Genomic DNA, 12820 nt, shown 5'->3' with positions numbered 1-12820 from the left:
ATTTGTTGCTGGATAATCTATATTGTATGTGTGAAACCGTGACTGCATTCATTTATATTCATTTATACCATTGCATATTTTCATAAATCTATAATGTGTGTATGAAATCATATTAATGGCCTACATAATAAGTCACACAATTATATTAAATTTCCAAATTTTCATTATTAAGCCATGTGTCGTCGTATAAGATGTACATCATATTAATGACGGTATAGTGTAGGCTTAGCCCACTCTAACTATTAATTTGGGTATAAGGGTTTGTCCGACACAAAAGGGAACATAAAAAGAAAATATTATTTTATTGAACAAAAGCTTAAACTTGTAATGTAGCAAACACAATGTATTATTTTATTCAGGAAAGCTACATTGCTTTCTCTTACTCCTCGCACTTTTCTGCCTCCCATTTTTTCGCATTCCACTCTTGTATGTCACTTTCAGCCATTTTCCTCTCCATCTCTCTACTCCCAGGTTCAACATTTCTTTTCTATGCAACCCGCTCTCTAGCTTTGAATCTTTTTTATGCAACACAGTCTTCAATCTAGGCTTCACGTTTCGCCGCAATAGGTCACGTGCTTCGAGCTTTGAAGACTGGTTCACTAGTTTATGCCACTGTAAGGTGTGACTTTGGGTCAACATTATGTCCCTTAAACCCTCGTTTTTTTTTTCTTTTGGGGTTATGATGATCAAACATGAATATAAATGTTCTTTTTCATGTTTTGAAATTATTGTTTGAGGGTATTGTGATTCCCCTTTTTGTTGAGGGTGTGTATGTTGTGTGTGACAATATACGAATGGGAAATTTGATGTTTTCTTACATTATTTGTCCGTGCCAAGGAAAAGTTTAGGAAGTAGTTTCAAAAAAGAGAAGAATTTTTCTTTTATCTGTGGTGAATGAATGAGTGGGTATTCACTATACCATGGAAAATGGAGAGGAGTTGGGTGGGCGAAAGAGAAAAGGTGTGAGACTTATTTAAGAACAATGGTATGCATTTATTTATACAAAATTCAGAGAATTCAATGTGCTTTCTGACGATTCCTTATTATATAATTTCATGTGTTCTTACATATTCCAAACCAAACCTTTTGCTATCTCCAACCAATCTAAAGACCTTTCTACAAAGAGATTGCAGTTCTACATCTATGCACAAGTGAAACATGAATAAAGCAAATCATTAATCATAATTATTTCACCACGTAACATTACCAATTCAAACACCATGGTTGGGGCAACATCATGATGATGTATAAGACATGCATTTTAGGTTAAAAATTCTTTGTCACTTTCTTTTTAGGTTAGAAAATGGGGGTAATGTTCTAAAAATTCTTACCATCATTTTATTAGTTTGAATAAAAAAAGGTAAAGAGATGATTGTAGTAATATATATGCACAGTATATATATTTGCTTTTGCTTTCACTTTCTGGAATTTTATTTTTTGTCTTTGTCATTTCAATATTACTTCCTAAGGTACAAATTTCTTGTTTATCACTACAAAATTCACCCCATCTCCTGCCATGACCAATTCACATGTCACTCTCACATTTCTTGTTCAAGCGTTGCACCCACAAGATTCTTTTCCTTCATTATCTTTTCATCATTGCCTTTTCCTTCTAATTTCAATCTTTTTTTCATCCCTTAACATGTTTCCCACACTCATAATCATTATGAGTTCATGCATGTACTCTAACCCATGGGACTTCCTGTGCTTCCACGACCCTCCTCGCTCGTGGTCCAACCTACAAGCCTATCCTGCTCGTAGTCCTGCTTCACAGACTCCCTCGCCCGTCATCCGAACTCCTCGCTCGGTCCTAGACCCGCATACTCGCCTTTCCTACTATGAACTCCCTCGCTCATAGCATTCTCAAGTTGAGCATGAGATGAACTCCCTCACTCACTCATCCCAACAAGAGTACCTCCGATGAACTAAACCGTTCACGTTCCGCATGCGGTCCTCCCATCACGAACTCCTAGCTCGCGACTCAAGCCAAGCACATCCCAGATCCTATGGACTAAGTCCTTCTAGCCCAAACATCACAAACACATGTATAAATTTCCCTTAACTTAGGAATCATCAATCAACCAATTGAATCAGTGCAAGGAAACATGAATCCTCACTGTTCTCGCTTAGGCTAAGAGCCTTCTCCCAAGATAGTGTATTTGTCTCGCTCAAGCTAGACCTCTTCGCTTGAGCGTGTGTGAAACAGTGGCTTACCACGATATCTCGCTTAGGTGGGACCTTCTTGCCCTAGAGAGACCCTCGTTCGCTCAAACATATAGCCTCTCGCTTGGACGAGGATTTGAACGCAAAACACAACATTCTCGCCTGAGCGAGAGAACATGTCCCTCAACACCAAACGGGTCGCCTAAGCGAGATGCTCGACCCAAAACCAGGAACGAGATTCTGTAACTTTTGCTTAGGCGAGAGGGACTCGCTTGGGCAAAACTTGTAGAGGTTCTCCCAGTTCACACCTGAAAATGACCAAAACCATGCCCCAAAATAGTGCAATCAAATACCATGTATTCCATATCAACAATCAACCCACATAAACGTGTTTTATATCCATTTGAGATACCAAAACTCAAGATTTTAATCAACCATAACCACTCCATACCAAAACCCTCATCCTAAACCTATAATGCATAACAAGGCTTTACACACACCCTCAAACCAACCAATTCTCAATTACGGCACATAAGATGCGAATTTCATAGAAAAGAGAAATAAATTGAGAAAAGCAATGACCCAGAATCATAACACTTATCAGTTAATTTAAACGCACAAGGACAACTTCCCCTAACTTGGAATCCTTGCACAAAACTTGTAGCCTTTGAGGGTTCTTCACCAATTCACCAGTCAGCCTATTCTTTCTCTCATGTCTTCTCCCAATTGCACCCACTTCTTTTCTCACTCTCTTAAAATTCGTGCTCTGGTTTCTATGCCACAAAACAGCCCCAATATAACCCTTTCTTTCCCTTCCTTAATCACTAAATATGGCCTTAATGAAAGGTAAATGGAGCAAAACGAAATTTTACCTTTTATACCTACTTAATGGTCACTTAATTAAGGTTTTATACTATTTTTTTCCAGCCCCTTAGCTACTCCTTATTCTAGGTTTACCTTTGCCCTTTCACATTCACTCCAAGCTAAATTTTGCAAAAATAAAATCTACTTCATGTCCATGAAGGTTTGAACCTGTGACCATACCAATGCCAATTCAATACACAACCATCCAACCAACTCATATTTAGTGATAATTATTATAATCCTAAGATTATACTATCACTTAACAGGCTCAAATATATTATCAAAATAATAATAACTCAAACAACACATAAATGTCATACATAAGACTCGAACCCAAGTCCTCTTACACAAACAAGTACCCTCTTCCACGTCATACCAATTAACATTTAAAGACATCAAAGTTCCCACCACCCACATTTGTTAATTAATTAATTATTTAATTAATTAATTTCCACTGGTTATACACCTTTCCTCTTTCGAACCCTTTCCATCTATCTAATTCAATCTTCCTCTTAATTCCTTCTACCTAATCAATGCCCTGTATGATAGGAAAACACTTGTATATAGTCCTTCTTATCCCTCCACTTTTCCTTTCCTTCTTTACTTTAAATTACACTTTCACTTTCTATTTCGCACTACACTTTCACTTTCTATTTCACACTATTCTTCCACTACTAGATAGTTTTGAGGCTGGTTTGATTAAACTGAATTTTAACTACAATTGAATTTTTTTTTATAATTTAGGATGTGGGTAAACACTCTAATATAACCTGCAACTGGAAATGTGGATAAGAATTATGAAGTGAGTTGTAAGTCACATTATTTCATGTTTGTTATAAGATAAGGCTCACCAAGAATCTTGTTCTCCCTTAAGTAATAAGAATTTTATCACCAAGGTATATATCGAGTTTCATACTTGATTATCTTTGTTGTTTTGAAAATTGGAATCATTAGAATAATATTTTCATTTTTATTCAAAAAGAAACCCAAAATTCTTATTTGGATATTTACTTTTTTATTATTCAAAATATTTCTCTAATTTTAGTTCTCTTATTCAAAATCCTTATGATTAATTTTGCAAGTACATGTGGATCCAATCCTTAAACTTATATTCATTTACTATTTGCAAGAAATTGGTACAATTGTCAAATAGTCACCAAAGGCATCAACATATATGAGGTATAACATTTCATGATTTCTCTCATAAAGCATATTACCATTTTTCACAATTTTTGTGAAACCAATTGATATATAATTGTTCTTTGTTATTAGTGTTGGCACTTATTGTTTCAACGTTATCTTTGCATCGGTTTTGCCACCATGTATGCGCTAGTTTTTTTTCTAACTTTTTTCAGTAACTTTATTACTCTCTTAGTCCTTGTTTACCAAATGTGTCTATGTGATTGCATGTGTCCATGATTGAATTATGTTCTTCAAATGTTGTTTGGGTATCATCATTTTTATTCGAAGGGTAGGTCAGAAGGTTCTAGGCTTTGTGATTGTAGTTGTAAAGTTTATTGTTATGAAGTCTTTTCTTATTGGTTGTGGCAGTAAGTAGTATAGGTCTTCACCTTTTTCCCCTCTAGGAAGGGTTTTTTTTACCAAGTCATAGTTTTTTAAGACATTGTATTTTATGAACTTGACATTGCAACCACTTCTTTAATTGAAAAACAAGAAAATAGAAAAAGAATAATATAAAAAAGAACATCTTTTACACAATGAAACATGAAACTACTTGTGTGGTTTTAGCTTTATAAGTGTGAAGTAATATAAAGATGATGAAAGAGGCACATGCATTGTCTATTCAAAGCAATGAATGGTTCATGCACCTCAAAATCCAAAGCTTCCCCTACAATAAGAAGACAAGCACAACAACTTAGAGCCAGGAAACACACACCCATCAAACCCCACCTCTACCCCCCACTCCTTTCATTTGAACCCAAATCCATGCATTTCTCTTAGATTCTCAAAATGATAAAATCTAATTATCTATTTTTGTCACTTCAAATACTCTTCTTACTATTACTCTTTTCTTCTTATTATTCATGATGGACAAAAAATATCAACCATTTCTGATTTTATTCAAATATGTGAATAATATAAAAAATTGTTTAAATAATATTGATATATATATATATATAAGAAAAAACATAAGGGAATATTTTGAAAAAAAAAGGTCATGTTATCATATATTTGAATGATATGATAAATATATCTTTATAACTACAAAAATAAAATAAATTAGAAATATAAGTAATAACATATGTAGAATATGTTAGTTTGAAATAGTATTTTAAGCCAAGAAGGGGAGTTGAATTGGTTGTTTAAAACTTTTTTGAAAGCATAAAATCTCCTTTAATTGAATCAAATAGATAGTGAAATTTGAATACAAAAACTGTAGATCAATACACTTTCAATCGGTCAAAAATTGCAGACCAGTAGACTAGAAGGAAATACTTAGAAAACAAATAATGGCTTGATTTATTTAATTTAATTAGGTTATTAAATTATGAAATATGAAATGATTATTATTTAAGGGAGGTAAGTTATTGTTTTATTTATTTTAACTATTAATATTATATTTAATCCGAAAATGTGTGTTTATAAACCAAAGGTGCGAATTATATAACGTGAAAGTGTGTGGCTTGGTGGTTAGAGCAACCTGTTAGTAGGGTAATAGTTTCGAATCCTTGCAGCGGCATTTGTCATTTAATAATGTTTTGTTTCTCTTTCTTCTTTAATGGTGGGGCCCACGGAAATTTCTTAAGTCCTCTCTCCTCTCTTTCTGTTTTTACGTTGCTGCAACTTTAGAATCAGTTTTTTTGTTTAAACATTGGTTGCTGCCAGATTTTTTTTAAGTGAATAAAAAGGCCAAATATTATTTTTTGAAAACATATGTATAAAAAGCTAAAGAAAACGGTGTAGAGTTTTTCTTTTAAAATCTACACACCTAGACAAGGGTTTTAGGAGACATGCTACATGGAAGAGAAGAGGGTGAGATGAGGAGTTCAAGAGGAAGACGCAAAAGGTTGGGATTAGGAAACGAAAGATGAAGGTTACTACTAGAGATAGAGGAAGTTAACTTTGTGTTCTATTTAGTTTGAAACTAGACTTGTTTTCAATTTCTTTGTTTTAGTTGATTGATGAATGAAGCTTTCGAGAGTATGCAAGGGTTCATAGACGTGATGGGTATTGCTTGTTACAATACATGACTGTTTCTTTTCCTTTTCCATGAGCATATTTATGTTTCTTTCTTTAAATGCAAGTTCTATTTCCTTTATATTTTGGTGCAGCGTTTTGGAAGGCATGTGGGGTAGTATGTATTCTTTACTTTTATGCTATGTTCATATCATGAAAAGATGGGTTTTAATCATTATACCAAAATTATCAATAGACAACACATTTTAGAAAGCACTTCTTTAATTAAGCGTTATAAATTAAACCATTAGATGAAAAGATAGCACTTTATAAAATAAACGCTATTAAAATATATACATATAGACAACGCTTCGATCAAAAAGACGCTATGTACATTTGATTTATATTTTTTAAAATATAAACAATTTTAAATAGATGAATAGAAAACGTTTTTAGAATTAAACGCTATTTACTGTGATAGCAATACAACGTTTAACTGAAAAAGGTGTTGTCTCTTATTTATTAAAAAATTTCCTAGAAAAATTTTCGTCAAGCCCTTCGTCATAACCCTTCACTCCAAGCCCTCTCCCCTCGCTCTCAACCACCTCAACTCTGAACAACAACAACATGCCAACGAGGATCATCAACTTCACCCCACCCCCTTCGTGTAAGTTCACTATTCTTTTCTTGTGACTGAATGTGGTCTCCATGAACAACAAATATCACAATTACATCTTCAATTCTTTCATTGTAAGTTACCACTCGATCAAAATGAAAAACCCTAGAAAGTGGATGTCAAACGAGAGCTTTTATTGCTGTCTTTGCCTGCCCTTGCCGGTTAGGCAATTGATCCCTTGTCGTAGTTGATGGAAACTACATACATTGCTCGACTCGGTTTGAACCTTTCCCTCCCAATTTCTATTCCACTACTTCTTCTTTTTTTTCATCCCCTTCTGTCTGATCTATGATTACTTTCTTAGGAACTGTCGAAATAGCTTCTGTGGGTCCATATCCATCTTTAACCTAATTTCTAAGCTTTTTAACATTTTTAACATTCCCGTTCTAAGCGTTGCCACTTCCTTTGTTTCCGAGTACATGGCATTCTTATTCATGTTGATTCTTTCTTACCTCTCCAACATTTTTATACGATTTTCTCATTGCATTCATGCATATCATTGTGTAATGCCTTGACTTTGCAGAACAAATCAAGGTGCTACAGAAACTATGACTGTAATTTAATCTTAAAAATTAATTTTAGATTTTGATACATTAAGTGTGCTTATTGTTTTACTTTCTTTCAAAATTTACAATATTTTTCATTATACTATTGTAAGTTTGTATTAATTTCTCTATGAAATTGCAGGCATTGGCAACTTTTCATCTTTCTTTTTATTCCCTTACTTATGTACTACTTTCCATTGGGGATAATTGGTTCTGTCATTTCCACTATTATCTCTCAGTAATTGCTTTTCAAAAGCATTCTTTTTTCCTTCTATTTCTTGAATGAGTTTATTCCCAATTACGATTGAGTTTTAATACTGCAGATATATTGGGACCATGTTAATGATTTGGTGTCTGAATGAACGAGCTGAGTTACTACCTCCAAGGATGGGAAACCTGCAATTTGAGAGTTATATTATACTAAATCTGATAAGGATTTGTCTCTTTAATTTAATTTAATTTACTTCCTTCAAATGCCTTACATCTTATTTTAACATTGATTGACTAAGTAGATTCATGTGGTTATGCACGATTTTTTTATAGGCTTATTTGATTACATATTCCTAATTAAATTCATTTCCTGGCAACACATGGCTACATGACTTGTTAAGCTATATTTCAATATGGTTTTCATTTATTTTTCTAATTAATAGAAAATCTAGTTATATTTTTAATTTTATTTTGTTTAATTTTTTATTGACTTTATTACGGGTATACAAGAAAGTTCTTATTTATTTTGTGCAGTGGGTATGCATGAATTTGAGTTTGTAATTTTGTGAGAATGTTACATTGAAAAACAATTTGGATCTAATTTTATCATGTGTTGAATTATGAATGCTTTAAATAAAAAGGTTGGAGTTCAAGAAATCAAAGTTATGGTTGAACCAACCAGTGGTTTTGTTGTTTTGGCTAAAAGTTTTGAGAATGGGGAACAATCTCTTGGTCTTTGTTTCAAGTGAGAATTCATTCATTTGAAATGTTATACTGACATTTTCCTTTTTGTGAACGTGTTTTCATTTTTCTCTTCAAACATTTTCCCTCGTTTCATTTTCTTCAAACAATTTTTCTTTATCAGTTATCAAATGTGCTCATTGCCAACTTTATTTATGTTTTAGTGGAACCCTAGAGATAAATTGCTCCGAGGAAATCAAAATTTAGGGAGTGATCGGGCCTTGCACTTCCTTGGAAAAGGTTGGATATTCTTTCGTTTGAAACTGTGTTGCTTTTTAACTCTGGAATTAGAGTTGGTAGTTGGTCAACCAAAGTAACAAAACTAACACTGAATAAAGGTCCTTAAATTGTTTATATTGTTATAGGCGAGGGAAACACAATAGCATGGAAGATGTGTGGCCTTGATAAGAGCACATGTTTGATTGTGATGTTTGATCTTTCATCAAGTGAGTGGACAAACACCCTCGGTGTTGTCAACCCGAAATTGTACCTACAATTTCTTACAAGGTTATGTGACATAGCTTCTACTAATTTGATCTCACATATGTACTATTTCGTATCTAATTTCACTTGTGCACTATGAATTAAATATTAATCCCATGTTCTTAATGCAGATAGTAGGACCCAAGTGGTGAATTAGTGCTTCGTGTGACGACAATGACTAGAAGATGGGTAGATAGTATTGTTAGCTCTAAGGTAGTTTTAGCCTCTTTTTTTATATCTCTAGGGTTCGTGGTTTGGGATTTATTTTTCTTTTTTGTAATTTATTTTATTTTTCATTTATTATATAAAATAAATTATAAAAAAATGCAACGAATAAAGAGCATTTGTTGATCAAAGTGTTGTCTATTGATGTGTAGATAGAGAGCACTTATTTGGAAAAATGTTGTCTAGTGATGGACAGATAGAGAGCGCTTGTTTCGAGAAACGTTGTTTAATGATGTGCATATAGAGAACATTTATTTGCAGAAGCGTTATCTATTGAATGTCATTAGATAGCGTTTTATTGTAAGCGCTATCTATTAATAGATATCGCTCCAATAGAAAGCGCCTAAAAAGCACTGTCTATGAACAAAAAAAGCGTTGTCTATAAACATTTTTGGCGTAATGAATAGACATGTTTTAGGTGCAGGATTTTCTTATTGGTTGGATGTAGTTTTGGTTTTGTTCATGTGTGCAGTCGGCATAAGGTTTTGTGGTTCAGTGGCTTGCTATTTCACGGGTTTACATGTTTTGTAGAAGGACATAATCTACTTGGGGTGTTGGGGTTTAGTTTGCTGTCACGTGAAGGGATGGGTATGTTTGCGCTCTCATTTCTTTGCTATGCATGAAGTCTCTGTTATTGCAAATGAAGAGGAAAGAGATTGGTTGTTCTTGCAAATTCATGCTGCAGGTATTTTTTTTGTTCCTTCTTATGCATGGGTTCTTTAATTATTTCTCTTTCTTCCTTTTCTACTATCTTCCATACGTAAATGCATAGTGGTTGTTTCTTTTCCGCATGCAATCTAAGAAGGGTTGTAGCCTTGTAATAGATGATGGGGCCGAGAATGTTGTTGCAACATATGTTTGAATGAGATCAACTTTTCTCTCTCCTTTTTGCTTAGTTTTTCACGTGAATGTGGGTGCAAAGACATTAGTCTTTCTCTTTCTTCTTTTTAGTTGTGATATCATGTAAAAAACGAAAATGATATTCGAACATAAAATTCGAACTCATTTCGAACTCATTTTTGATATGGGAGACGTGGCACCCTTTTTTTCTTTTATTTTTCCTTTTTTTAAATCAAACAGAACTCATGGTCACATGCGCGGAAGTTATGTGCTGTAAATTCATTTTGGCAAAACTAAAGCAAACATGGAGAGAGAAAGTAAGATAAAATGGAAAACTTGGTAGTGTTCGTGAGAGAGGGAGAGAGAAAGGCGATCGGAAGTGGATGCAGGGTGGAGTTAGCATGAGATAGAAAGTCGGAGTAGAGGCAGAGGAAGGCGTTGCCGGAGAACAGGTGTCTGACCAGAACTCATTGACGGCGTAGTTTTCAGGGTTAGTGCTATTTTCAGAAGACGACCACTAGGGCTTCCAAAAATCGAAGACTTCCGGCACACCACAACGAGCACGGTGGGTAGAAACCTTTTTCTGGCCTTAATGTATTTGCTAATCGTTGATTTTTTTAATAACCTCTTATATGGTAGAAACTGTGCGATTTGAATTCGATTTTACTTATCTGTAGGGTTTCCCAATCATGGAATCATGTATTGAGCTTTTGGTTCAGTAAAGTGAAATTTCCATTTGGGTGTATTGCTGATTTTGTTTTTATCAGTGTACAAAACAGGGCAGTTTGGGTGTTGAAATAATTGATTGAGGTGGTCAAATAATTGTTCATTTAATGTATATAATATTTGTGAAATTCGTAACATTCTGATTTTTTACAGATATGTATTTTCATTATTGCTGTAAAGCGAAGTGCATTGGTGCTTTGAACGAAAAGTTAACTGTGGCACAAAAGGGGTATATTGCAAGCACCCTGTTTTTGTGGTTTCCCATGTTAAAGCAATCATTGAAGATAAGTAGAAATGTTTTATCTCAGTTATGTATTAAATGGGTTGAAAGAAGGGGTGGTTTTGATGTTGATGGTGAAGTGGTGGACTTTAGTTTATTAGACGTTTGTTTAGGGTTAGGATTGAGGGTGGTCGGTGAAAGAATTGATTTAAATGAGGAAGTTGTGGAGAGTGAGACGTGGAATACTTTTGGGCGTCAAAGAGTTGATGTTAAGTTGATATTATGATTTTTTGATGAAATTTGATGATGATGTTGGTGATGTTGAATTATTTTGCAAGCTATATGTTGTGTTAGGAATATCAGAGTTCTTACTTGCAAGTAAAAAGGGTTGTGTTTTCCTCGTTATTTTTAAAGTTGTTGATGACATGGAAAATATTGGAAAATATAATTGGGGTACATTAGTGTATGAGTATTTGGTGTTTAGCTTGTGTAGTGCTTCGTTGGCATTGCAGAACGAACCAAGTGGATTTGAGTTTTATGTGGTTCGATGTGCCTATTTGTTTGAGGTAAATTGATTTATGTTTTCTAATGTTGTTTACATATGGTTTTTATTTTCCATAAATTGATTTTATTAATGATTTATGTTTTCAATTATGGTCATTTGATCATTTGGTTGTTTGCCAATCAACGTTCAAGTGTAAGATGAACTTGTTCCCACGATTGTTGTATTGGATGAATGTGAGTGTAGGTGACAAGGTCATGAAGACTGCGTTTGATTACGACATGGTTTGGACGTGTTTAAAATCTGTTTTATTGTTTTATATTAGTTATGTTTGAAATCTGTAAGTTTTTATTGAACTCAGACATGTGTTTTCTTGTATAGGCTATTGTTGATGTGGCGGTGTCAAAGGAAGAACTTGATCATGCTATTGTAAGAGAAGCATTTGAACATTTTGGTACTGAATACAAAACCCAAGATTTGAAGGACAAGGAAGAGGTAGAGCGTTTGCTAGAAGATCATGAAGCACAGATAGTTGATTTGGAACAATCTATGTCTGCATTGGATGAGTTGGTTGCAAATTGGAAAGCCGAAGGATGAGGTCCGAGATGAAGTTGGTGATGATGTTTTCATTGATCCACATGCTCATGTAATGAGTGATGAAAAAGATGATGGTGCACAACAAAGCAATATGTATGACCGTATGAAGGCCCGACCTAGGATGTGGTTCAAGAGTGTTGCCACAAAAACACCATATTCTGTTTGTGGAAAGAAGAAGTTGAAATCACTACAAATTGGTTGAATTTGTTAATTTGAAAACACCATTGCTATTTTATTTTTAGCTATTTATGAATGTTTGTTATGGATAGATTTTACAGGACAAAGTCTGTCCATGATTCTGTTATGTGTTTTTGTGTTTGAAAATGTATGTTGCAGGTTTTTAGGTGTTTTGCATTTATTTTGCGCAGCAGTAATATTTTTTTGTTTTTTGTGGGTGGTAGAACCAAATTATTTAACACAACACCCCCACTTAATTTCCCTTCACTCCGCATTTTGCTGTGAGATAAAAAATATGTAATAGAAGTCCTCACTAAATCTACTGGGGAATTATATTTTGGAGGCCATTATGAACAATATGATGGTTATTAAACATGGTACTGTGAACCAAAATATATAACACCACTCCCCATTTGGATTACTTTTACTCCCCACTTTGTAACGTAATTGAAAGTTTAAAGAACATTTAATTTCCTTCCAAAATTAAAATGATATTAAAACTGTTATTCTAAATTTAAATTGGTCATAATTAAAAATATACTTTAATTGCTTACCAAAATTTAGAAATTTAAGGTGGTTATTAAATCTGGTACTGTGAACCAGAATATATAACACCACTCCCCATTTGGGATACTTTTACTCCCCACTTTGTAACGTAATTGAAAGTTTAAAAAACATTTTATTTCCTTCCAAAAATAAAATGTTATTAAAAC

The 12820-nt window shown here is 33.8% G+C and overlaps 1 long non-coding RNA gene across 3 annotated transcripts; it reads left to right on the top strand.

The window, feature by feature from the left end:
• Nucleotides 1-6735: 6735 nt before the first annotated feature.
• LOC114184474 (uncharacterized) lies at nt 6736-12198 on the top strand. Of its 3 annotated transcripts, XR_003604595.2 has the most exons (6): nt 6736-6832; nt 7710-7795; nt 8502-8577; nt 8703-8844; nt 8952-10450; nt 11715-12197. It is a non-coding gene; the product is annotated as an uncharacterized LOC114184474 (long non-coding RNA). The 3 variants fall into 3 exon arrangements; XR_014995148.1 differs by lacking the exons at nt 6736-6832; nt 7710-7795 and adding an exon at nt 7807-8341 and having other exon boundaries at nt 11715-12196; XR_014995147.1 differs by lacking the exons at nt 6736-6832; nt 7710-7795 and having other exon boundaries at nt 7807-8577; nt 11715-12198.
• Nucleotides 12199-12820: the final 622 nt, after the last annotated feature.

The sequence above is a fragment of the Vigna unguiculata genome, chromosome 5 (genome assembly GCF_037176805.1).
Source record: "Vigna unguiculata cultivar grain cowpea cultivar isolate G323 ecotype 2 chromosome 5, ASM3717680v1, whole genome shotgun sequence".
Classification (NCBI taxonomy): domain Eukaryota; kingdom Viridiplantae; phylum Streptophyta; class Magnoliopsida; order Fabales; family Fabaceae; genus Vigna; species Vigna unguiculata.
Note: the sequence above shows the minus strand (reverse complement) of the source record. Positions and strands in the feature narration are given on the sequence as shown.